The sequence below is a fragment of the Procambarus clarkii genome, chromosome 83, assembly GCF_040958095.1.
Source record: "Procambarus clarkii isolate CNS0578487 chromosome 83, FALCON_Pclarkii_2.0, whole genome shotgun sequence".
Taxonomy (NCBI): Eukaryota; Metazoa; Arthropoda; class Malacostraca; order Decapoda; family Cambaridae; genus Procambarus; species Procambarus clarkii.
This window is the reverse complement of record NC_091232.1, coordinates 9,153,099-9,165,282: the sequence shown is the minus strand read 5'-3', so window position 1 is coordinate 9,165,282 and position 12,184 is coordinate 9,153,099.

The following is a 12,184-nucleotide window of genomic DNA, read 5'->3' as shown; positions in this document are numbered from 1 at the left end:
TGGTCCAGGATGGACCGAAACGTCGTCGTCGTCCCTTCACTTTCTACAGTGTGGTCTGGTCAACAATAATTGTGTACTGGTTTGTGAGCCCCTAAAAAGACCTTATATAGACAAGGGTAGAAATAGCCTAAGCTACTCTATCCTTTTGAGATGTATTTCCTTTTTCTCAATAAACTTACTTGAACTTGAACTGATAATGGGCACCCAGGGGCCGTAATGGGTGAGGGTGTGACTCGTTGACATTTACCATTATTTGCCCAATTTTCATTTTCATGAACATCTGTGTGTATGCTTGTGTCCTTATGATGGAGCTTTCTTTACACTTGTGTGTGATCTTGGAGACATCTGCGTATAGACCCTCGGAGAATCCTAAATATGGTTCCTTGAAGACCATCTGTGTATGGTCCCTTGAAGACACTGTGTATGGTTCCTGGGACACACCTGTATATATTCTCCTGGACGCACTTGTATATGGATCATTGGAGACGCCTTTATAAAGACCCTAGAGACAGCTATGTATATTCCCTGAGACACTTGCATTTGGACCCTTGGAACACCTGTATCTGGATCCTTGGGACACCTGAATGAACCAAAGGTACAGAGTATATGAGAACAATCTTAGCTCAGACCCTGTTTGAATACTTTTATATTAAATGATAAATTAAAATATAGACGATGGTGTTATGAGCTAAATATTAAATAATTTGTCTTAAGTTTCATATCAGAACATCCACCCCCCCCCCCCACCCCAGAGCACAATCTAACCCCCTGCGTTGTCAAAAGATTTTTATATAAAAGCTTGACAGGGTAATTACCCTTTGTGTTGTGTGGTATGTACTGCCGCCGGAAAAAAAGTTAATTTGCAATTAACTCGTTCTTCCTTGCTTTTGCTGAACTCCTTTTGTGAGTTGCATGAGCAACAAGAGCAGTTACTGTGTAGCTCATTCTCCATCTTTTACCATCTTTTAAAGTAAATAATTGTATAATTGCACCTGTTTGTGGCCCGGTATCTTTTGCCGTATGTCAAAACAGTTTGTATACTTGAGACATGTGAGATGGGTACATGCCACGCGACCCACAGGTCAAAGGTTACTTGATATTCACAGCTCAGTTCTGTAACACACACACACACACACACACACACACACACACACACACACACACACACACACACACACACACACACACACACACACACACACACACTTTTCAACCGCAACGGAGTTTTAATATTAAACACAAGAAAATATATCGAAAATAATTAATTCATTCGGATGGAGTCCAGACTCCGACCTTCAGCTGCCAGTCTGGATTCCCAGTTCAATTAAGGTTATGCAGCAGTTGGAATTATCTGAAATTGATGAACTGGTCATGACAAAGCATCAGAATATCTGTGTGATGTCGCGAAAACACGAACCGCACAGTGCATAGTCCGAGCTTCCTGATGTTATACAATAATTAGATGAAAGGAACTCTCTAAAAGTATCACGTCACCGTATATGCTGAGAATTTTGTCAAAAGAACTGAAACTCGTATTTATCTCAACCACGAAAGATAAAATATGTATGGATTACCAGTAGGAAGTTTTATCGAGGGTAAATTTTATCGATAAAACGAGAGAGGGCGGTGTTGGGAATTATATGATAGCAGTAGAGCAATGGTTATTTTTTTAGAGTCGTAGGAGTTTACGCTGGTAGCGGTGATTCAACGTCGAACCAACGCCACTCTTGGATATTGCGGTCACTGGGATACTACCAGCCGCTCCAGCAAGTTTTTGTTGACAGAACAAAAGTTAATCAGTTTTTTTAAGTTAAAAGTTAATCAGTTATTATTATCACTACTTGAACACGTGCTGGAAAGATAAATGATAACAATTGGAAAACAGTTTTCTAATAAAAAAATAGACTTTTATTTGCAGGAGTTTGGGACCAGAAAAGACACTGGGCTGAAAAATTGGGATTTCAATGGTAAATGGAGTTGGGAAATTGCCTTCGTGATGGGCTAAATATATCATCGTTGTGGAAAAAATATATATATATTTGTTGATATAAATCATCGGTCTCTTGAGTTGTTGGTGCAATGAGAGGGTAAGAATTTTCTCCCATGTTTCCATATATTTTGTAAATAACCGAATTTATTCCTACAATTAATTTATCGAGTAAATTGTTCACTATTTCTTTCATCGTCACTTTCTTGGGGCCGGGAGAAGATAAGAGACATCACTGTAATAGAGATAGATGTATGAGATAGATACGGGAGGCAGACGGATGGAATTGGGCCTCCATAGCATGGGTCAGTAGGCATACTGTAGTGCTTCTGACCTGTCTCGCATGGGCTAGTAGGCCTATTATCGTGTGTGTTTTTTTCATTGTGTTCTAAGCCCTACAGATCGATCTCTTAGTTGATAAATGTCATTATTATCATCCCTCATATTTCTAAACATACAAACATTTTAATCTGTGTTCTAAAACAGCTTCATTTATTCTTCTAAGGCCGAAGATTTTACTTCTACTTGAATGTATGTATGTATGTATGAATGTATGTATGTATGTATGTATGCATTATGTATGTTTGTGTTTAAGTAGTGATGTTTATGTTTATGTAGTGATGTTTGTACGTATACATGCAACCTTATAACATTAATCAATCATTGTGGGTGAGTAAGGTCTCATATTTCAGCGGTGGTGTCACGGAGGTCCCCAGAGCGGCATTACCCCGCGGCACACCTCAACCTCTCCCTCTCCCTCATTCCCACTTTTCCAAATTTGTCTCAACTCACCCCTCGTTCCCATTAAGTAAGCCATCTCTCAACTTCCCCCTCCCTCCCTCAGTCTCAGTCTCTCCTCTTCCTCCCTCACTCAGTCTCCATCTCCTCTCCCTCCCTTCGTCTCCAACACCCGTCTCTCTCCCCCTTGCTGGTGCTCCCAGCCTGAGACCGTCCGAGATTGCTCGTCCTCCTGTGTACCATCTTACTTCATTTCGCGGGAGAAAATCCTCTATCTAATTTTTGCTCACTTGCGCCCGGGCTTCAGGGTATTGGTGCGACATAAGCAGCTGGGACTCTCTAGGTGCTCGGGGTTAATCTGCTTCCCCAGCCTTGCCTCCTGTTGGCTGGAGCCAGCCAGGAAGGGTTAAAGATGAGGAGAGTGGGAAGGAAGAGGCAAAATTGGTAGGAACAGAGGTCGAGAAAGAGACAACTGAGATAAATCAACGCTAAAGACAAGAACAATGAAGATACGCAGAGAGAGAGAAGAACAGAGACACGTCTACAGCTGTTTGATGGTGATGACTGTATTAGGCTGCTGGATGTCGCCGCTGTGAAATCAAGCCTCAGTCGCTATTAGAGTTCCCTGACCCATCCGCTCTGGGTATAGTGTTCTTCCTTGTGGCGCCTATGACTGTTGGAACGTCATCTGTCCTCAGGTTAGGCTCGTCCAGGCCGTGGCCGAATCCAAAGATGTATTCGTCAATTTTAACCTACTGCGTATTCAAAAATTTGTATTTTCTCAGTTACAATGCAATATTATTATTACATACTAGAAAGTGTTAAATAGTTAGGCCTAACTAAAGAATGGTTAGGTGTTTAGGTTCTCTTGGCGTTTATTTGTATTTGAAGTACGTGGATGAAGCATTTACAGAGCTACGATTCGAACAGAGCTCGTCAGTGAAGCACTATTCGAAAATGCTCGATCGTCATCAGTTGTGAGTTGTGTGTAAAGTGTTTTTAATTCATAAACAAGGGGGGGTTGGTGGCTGTATTGGCGGGAATTTAGCCTTTGTTAACGAGGACGGGTTGGGAACAACAATGTCAAGTGTTGCAGTTCGAGTCTTCAAGAGGGTATTCAACTCAATGTTCGAGCCCGTCTCAGTCACCAATCTCTTGAATCATCCCGTTTTCACCAACAAAAGCAAATGTGCATTATTCCAGTACCAAACCCCCTATGTAAAAATTTAAAAACTCTTTACACACAACTAACATCTAATGACGTTCGTAATCTTCTCAGTGTTTCTCTGACACCCTCTGTTCGAATCGCACCCCTGTAAATGCTTCACCCACGTACTTTAAATGCAAATAATTGCATTTATAGTACAAAACCTTTACATTTAACTTAACCTAATGTGAGCCTAACTATACACCAAATTCTAATATTTAATAATATTAATAATGGTGTGATGTTCATGATGTTGGTGAAACGGTGAAATTGGCGATGGCACGGTAGGTGTGATGACTGTGATGTTGCTTTTATCATATTTCATGCTATGAATCCTTGGGAGATGAAGCAGGTGACCTTCTGTCGTTATTTGGATAAGTCTGATATTACACCTGATAGACTCCGACTATCAGGTGGTTGTATTTATATTGAGGGATAAATACAAGTTAATAGTACATATCTATTGTTGCAAGTACATATAGCTCGATATCATTTGGTGATACCAGGTAATCTCCAGCAGAAAGACCAACCCTCCGCAGCCTCACTATGTAATCCAGTTCAGTCACCCCATAAAATGAACCTTTAACAGCTCCCGACCTAATTAGTTTACACACCCGAAGCCTCATTAAAAATCGGGCAAATTAGCCAAGCAAGCTGTTGTTCTTGCGAGTCTTCGTTAATTACTTCCTGACCAAACACTCGTTCTCTGCCAACTATTCTCCTTTTCTCATATTTCCGGTGAATTATTTAGTCTTAAACAAAGATGTACATACACCACGTACACACGATATGTACATATATATATATGCACCAATAAATTCTGAAATGTGTGCTCACATGAGCTACCTGTACGGACAATGCACGCAGTTCAGTAAAGTTTATAAAGTTTTGTTGCAGTAAAATATCGGTTACTGGTGTCAGGCAAGAGATGAATTATTATGTTGACCAGACCACACACTAGAAAGTAAAGGGACGACGACGTTTCGGTCCGTCCTGGACCATTCTCAAGTCGACTGGTCAACATACTTCAGCCACGTTATTGTGACTCATCGCCTGCATGAATTATTATAAAAGCTGTCACCAAATTTGTTATAATAAGAATTAAATATTCTAAAAAAGATATTTACAATAATAATAATATTAAAATAATAAAACAAAGTAATATACAGTTAATAGAATAATAAAAAAATAACATAATAAAAAATAACATAATAGTAATAAGTTTCACAATATTGATTAGTTTTATTATTATTATTCATAAATTGGTAATACGATATAAATATTTTTTTGACATCGACTAAGGTAGTTGCAGTGGTTGTAAACCAGGGGCCAGATTCACGAAAGCACTTACGCAAGCACTTACGAACGTGTACATCTTTCCTCAATCTTTAACGGCTTTGGTTACATTTATTAAACAGTTTACAAACATGAAAAATTCCCATTCAACTGTTGTTATTGTTATAAACAGCCTTCTGGTGCGTCGGAGCTCATTAACTGTTAAATAATTGGAAACAAAGCCGGTAAAGATTGATAAAAGATGTACAGGTTCGTAAGTGCTTTCGTGAATCTGACCCCAGTATTGCAGTGTTCCCTACAGCACTAAGAGTTTACTGTAAGTTTAATAGTTTTTGTTGTATTATAGTCATATTAATATTATTGTGATAATATTGTTTTTATTGCAATATTATCAAGAGTATTTTCTTTTAATGTCATCACTCCACCTATGGCCACTACTGTAATATTTTAGTAAAGAAAATTCATTGGATTTAACGAACTCCTAATTAAGGATCGCAGATGGTAAAACATTTTTCCAATTCACTTTCAATTTCCGGCCAGTTAAATTAATGAAGGGGGAATCCATCGGCTCTACCTGGACCCTCATAGAGCGCTCCACCTGCAACCCTCAGCGGCTCTATAATGGCTGTCTCAACTTAGGTGCTTATAGAGCACTCAACCACAGAAGGTGATTGAAGTCCTCTTTCAGTATACAATCAGTATACAAACGATATATTCCCGTCTGACCTACGTAGATAGGGAGCGTGACATGTTCTGTTACATATAGTACAGTTGGTTTATGTAATAATCAAGCAGTGTGGGGGGATGAGTGTGTATGTGTGTGTAGGGTGTGAAGGTGATGGGGGACTTATGGGGTGTGAGAAGGGTGTGCGTAATGGTGGAGATGAGGACAGTACGTAGGAAGGGTATTAGGCTAGAGAGAGATGGAAAGGCCGGGGTGGGGGGTTATTTTTGGGAAAAAAATGGGGCATATGTGAGGGGGGAGACCTACAGGATCGGAAGATGTTGACAGTGATGAGAGAGACAGGGTGAGTGGGTGTGAGGGAGAGACCTGGGAATCGAACCTAAAGTGACCGAATCCAGCGTGACCTAACCTAACGTGACCTAACGAAAATACGATATTCTTGTTTATATATGGTACACAAGGTGTGTGACGTCTCTATGAGGTCATAAAGATCTTACCGGTACAGGTTTTCGATCCTTCAGCGCCGTCTGGCCGTCAAGGGGGTATGAAGTCCTTATTCTGAGTCTGGCCCTAGCTTCGGTGCGGGGCGGACGTGTTGAATCGGCGCTCCAGCAGTTTGGTGTTGTTTGCCCGTTTCGGCCGGTTGGGGGCGGGTGTGTGTCTGCTCGCCTGTGCTGACGTGGCGTAACGATGGGGGTCCCTCTACCCCCAGTCGTCCGGGCTCAGTCTGTGGGACTAGAGTTCTCTGTGCGGGCTGGTTACCCGGAGATTGCCCTGGCTTGTGAAATGCTCTCTGTCCCTGTGTTTGCGATTTATGGGGTCGAGTTGGTAACGGCCCGTAGGGCCATTGTGAAGTTTGCAGAGGAGGCGGCGTATCGCGATTTTCTCCGGCGATACGAGGGGCGGACACTGCCCCTGCCGGATGGTGCGGGCACTGTCACCCTCTCGGATAGAAGTGGTGCACTTACTTACATCAGTGTGCATGGGGCTCCCTTGGAGTTTCCAGAGGCTCTGCTACGGCGGTATTTCGGGCGGTTTGGCGCAGTTGTTAGTGTGAGAGTGAACGTGGTGTCTTCTAGTCCTCTTAAGGGTGTGAGGTCTAACATTCGCACCCTGGGCATGAGACTCCGGGCGGATATTCCGTCCTCTGTGCGCCTTATGGGGTACAACGTTCGGGTGTTTTACGCCCGTCAGCCGCGGACGTGTTATCGTTGTGGTCTTTTGGGCCATCAGGCTGCTGCCTGTTCTGCGCCTCCTGTTGCACCAGTGAACCTCTTCAGTGAGGAGGATTTTCCGCCCCTTCCTGTGGGGGATGATTCGGTGGGTATGGACGTCTCTTCGGCTGAGGAGGTGCCCTCTGTAGCAGCTGTTGCTCCGCCTGTTGCGCCCCCTGTTGTTGCCGTATCTCTTCCAGAGGTTGGGTCCTCGCCTAGTGCTCCGGCTGATGTCCCTGCGCCTCTTCCGCCTGCCGTTTGCTCAGACCCCTCGTCTTCCAGTTCTTCCTCTGCTGTGTCTGTCCCGGTCCCTGCACCCTCGCCGTCTGTTCCGGCTGCGCTGGGAGATGAGGTGGATCCGGAATTCCCTCCTGTGCCTGGCCTGGTGCCCCGTGTGGTTGAGGAGGCTGCCGTGCTGCGGCGTGCGTCGGTTCGCTCGGTTGGTGCTGCGCGGGTCGCTGAGTCTGCCTCCGGGTCTGATGATGTGCGGCCCGAGCCTAAGCGTTCCCGGCGTTCTTCTGTGTGGGCTGATGTTGGCGAATTCGACGAGTGTCGTCCTTCCGTTGACGGTGGCGTGGCTCCGGATGTGGTGCACACTACGGTGGTGGCGGAGGTACACTTGCCTGAGGATGCCGGTGCCGGCGTTTCGGCCTCCACTTCTGGTCCGGTGTCCGAGGGTCCTGCTTCAGGTGCGTTGCCTGCGTCGGATGGCTCCGGTTCTTCGTGGGCGGTGGTTCCCCCTGCTGTAGTTGGTGGTGGGCGGGGTGGCCTGGTGGTGATGTTGAGAAAGGATGCTCGCTCTGGATGTTCTGTGGCCCCTTCCTCGTTACCCGTTTCCTCGGCAGCGGTCTTGCCGCCTCTTCCGTTTCCTGCAGTCCCTTCCGTGTCTCCTGCGGTATCCGTGGAAGTGCTATCGTCTCAGCGTCCGACACCTGCTCCGATGGCGAAGGCGTGGCAGGCTCGGCGTCCCTCGTCCGCTTCTCCGGTGTCATCTGCTTCCTCGCAGGGCGTGGTTGGCGCTCCCCAGCCTCGTTATGCGACTTGCGTCAGTGACCTTAGGCATTGGCCGATGCCGCCAGATATAGATGTTCCTGAGTTTATGATACCCGCTCGAGCGCGGGGGATCAAAAACCCTACCGACCTTGAAGATCTCGTCTGGGAAGCTTACAAGTCGAAATATCCTTGTGAGCTGTTCCCGGAGAAGTACGTTTCTTCCGATGTTCCTCGCAAGTGATTTCTATGTATTTTGTGTTGCCTGGTTGTGGGGTGTGTGTATGTGGGTGGGTGGGGTGGGTATTGTTTCCCGGTTCCTGCGTGCTCCGGTTTGTTTTGTGGGTTTTTTTGTATGGCTCGTGGGGGGGGGGGGGGGGGTGCGGTTCCTATGCGTTTGTGTGTTCGGTTATGGATGTCGTGTGCGCTTGTTTGTCATATTGTGTGCCCTTCAGGCTGTTGGCGTGTGCTCTTTGTTATGTTTTGCCTTCCGTTTGTTATGGCGGATCTGTTTTCTTTATTATTGTCCTTATTCTTGTATGTTTCTCGCCTCTCTGTATGTGTTTGAGGTGTTAGCAGGCTTGTTTTGTGTGCATTTTGTCCTGGGGTTTTCCCTTATGTTTGTATTACACTGTGTTACTACTTGTGTATTGTTTGTATATGCATTTTTTTGTGGTCAGCCCTTCTGGCTGGTCTTCTATTGATTTGTTCCTTTGTCCTTGTACATATGTGTGCTTTGTACTTTTGTTCTATGTTATATTTATGTTTTTCTTGTACATTATACGCATGCTTGCATGTAAAAATAAAAATAAAAAAAAAAAAAAAAGTCCTTATTCTCCGGGCCGCTCTACTGTACCCTAGGCCCGGGAGAATGTTTAAGATAAATAGACAGATCATTATTTGAGTTCGTTGAGGCAGCAGGTGGCGGAGACGGCTGACTGACGCTTGCAAGAGGAAAGAGTCTCCCAGAGCGTAATTAGTGCTTTCAACGGTTTATAGCCGTGCCACGGGGTGGCAAGTACCGCCACTGGGTGGCAAGTACTTCAAGGTTATTAGCGGTGTGCGGCAACGGTTCTCTCTGGTACTTCAAGCAAATTAATGCTGTCATTGATATGTTAAGTCAAACTGTAGGGCAATTTTCACTACTATTATAAGAACAAATATTTGCTGCAGGTGTTCTTTCGTAGAAAGTCCATCCACTGCCCACCTTCTCTCCCCCACCTCCCCCTCTCTCCCCCCCCCAATCTCCTTCCCCACCCTTTAAGTTCTGTTAGGTAATACTGTTAAGAGGGGGGAACCGCTCCTTTGCCAGGTAAGTCCACTACGGGCTCACCTTAGCCCGTGCTACTTGCTCTGCTCCTGTGCCAGGTAAGTTACGGGCTCACCATAGCCCGTGCTACTTGGAACTTGTTCCGAGTAGCTGAATCTATAACAATAACAACATACTGTTAAGAACTGCCGTTCAAAGTAAGCACGACTCGTGTGACGAGTAAGGATGACAGGCGGAGGGGGGGGGGAGAGAGCATCAATATTAGACGAGTTTTTAGAGTTTTCTTGTGACGTGGGTCTCTACCTGCCATGCAACACGCGCTAATTATTCCGTAAGGTCTTTAATGCTAGGGATACCTGCATCTATTTTATTTAGGATGCTTATGAGGTAACGGGAACCGTCGTTTGATCCTTTGAAACGTCATTGTTTTCCTGATAAAATAACTTCCATTTCATGTTGAAGTATAATTCCCTTCAATTTGGAATTTGGAGTATATGAAGTTTAATCTGAAGTATAAGTCTGCTTACATCGTTTGAAATCCTAAATACTACGCAATTAGGATTACACTGTTATTTCAGCCTTACCTTGCGGTTACCTTGCAATGATTCCGGGGCTTCGCGTTCCCGCGGCCCGGTCCCCGACCAGGCGTCCTCGTTGCTAGACTGGCCAACGAGGCTGTTGGACGCAGCTGCTCGCAGCCTGACGTGTGAATCACAGCCTGGTTAATCAAGTATCCTTTGGAGGTGTTTATCAAATTCTCTCTTGAACACTGTGAAGGGGTCGGCCAGTTGTGCCCCTTGTGTGTAGTGGAAGCGTGTTGAACAGTCTCGGGCCTCTGATGTTGATAGAGTTCTCTTTCAGATTACCTATTGCACCTCTGCTTTTCAACGGTGGTATTCTGCACATCCTGCCATGCCTCCTGGTCTCATGTGGTGTAATTTCTATATTCGGGTTTGGGACCAGCCCCTTTAGTATTTTCCATGTGTAAATTATTGTGTATCTCTCCCGCCTGCGCTCAAGAGTATACAGATTTAGGCATTTTAGACGGTCCCAATAGTTTAGATGATTTACTGAGTGGATTCTATCAGAAAAGGGGCCTTTGACTTGGTTAGTTATATAATTACAATTTCGGTGTTTATTCTCGCTAGTATTAGAATAGTGTGAATATTGCTCCTCCCGCGGCAGTGTGGATGGAAGCTGGAACAAAATCCAAGACTAGGTACGCTCGCAGGCACACGCGCGCACGCACACACACACACACACACACACACACACACACACACACACACACACACACACACACACACACACACACACACACACACACACACACACACACACAAAGAGCCAGAGCTCAACCCCCGCAAGCACAACTAGGTGAGTACAAACACACACACACACACACACACACACACACACACACACACACACACACACACACACACACACACAAAACACTAACGCATCTGCAGTAATGTGGAAATTCTTTTTCCAGCCCTCGGAATCCCTGGAAATTGTTCAGACGTTCTTCCAGTTGACCGCCAGACAATACGAACAAGTTTTGCTGCAATAAGAAGGTTAAAATAAGTCTTGTGAGTTATTAAGTTAGAGGAAGAACAAACTTGACAAGAAAAATACGCAAAGAAAAAAGTATAATACAAAATCTGTGTACTTGAGGATGGACGATATTTTTAAACAAGGAAGAAGAGACAGACTAAAACCTGGCTGAGAGTGTGAAGTGTGTTGCTGGAAGTGTGAGTGTGTCGCTGGAAGTGTGAAGTGTGTCGCTGTAAGTGTGTGTCGCTGGAAGTGTGAAGTGTGTCGCTGAAAGTGTGAAGTGTGTCGCTGGAAGTGTGAGCGTGTCGCTGCAAGTGTGAGTGTGTCGCTGGAAGTGTGAAGTGTGTTGCTGGAAGTGTGAGCGTGTCGCTGCAAGTGTGAGTGTGTCGTGTGTTGCTGGAAGTGTAAGTGTGTCGCTGGAAGTGTGAGTGTGTTGCTGGAAGTGTGAGTGTGTCGCTGGAAGTGTGAGTGTGTCACGGGAAGTGGGAAGTGTGTCGCTGGAAGTGTGATTGTATCGCTGGAAGTGTGAGTGTGTCGTTGGAAGTGTGAGTGTGTCACTGGAAGTGTGAGTGTGTCGCTGGAAGTGTTAGTGTGTCGCTGGAAGTGTGAGTGTGTCGCTGGAAGTGTGAGTGTGTCACGGGAAGTGTGAGTGTGCTGCTTAAAGTATGAGAGAGCGAGGCGGCATGTTTGGGTTTAATAGAGTAGAGTAGTAGTAGTAGTTTATTATTATTATTATTATTATTATTATTATTATTATTATTATTATTATTATTATTATTATTATTCTACCACAGACGTGGCCACACATTTACAATGCTCACCAGCATATATACATTTTCTTCTGTCCTTCATGGACAGGGTTAGAGATGTGTTAAACATATAGTTCAAGGGTTTCTATATAAAGATGAGTAGTAATTAGATGATTACCAATAATTTCCCATATGTGGCCAATTTCTGTATTACCCTCAGTTAATGCCAAAACTCATACTTATTTACTTTTGCATGTAGCTCAATTGCATTACCTTATACAATGTACGAGGGCATAAATTCTTGTAGGAAGACAGCGTGCGCTAAATATACTAGTTATAGCCGAACTAGAAGTGTTTCTTTGAATGAAGCCGAGAAGAAAATCTACCAAGTGAGGAGAGACTTTTATAATAATAAATATGCGGTCCATGATATCGTTCCCCATTTGCCAATTGGACGAGAAGCAGTATTCTCAACGTGGTATGGCCGGTGG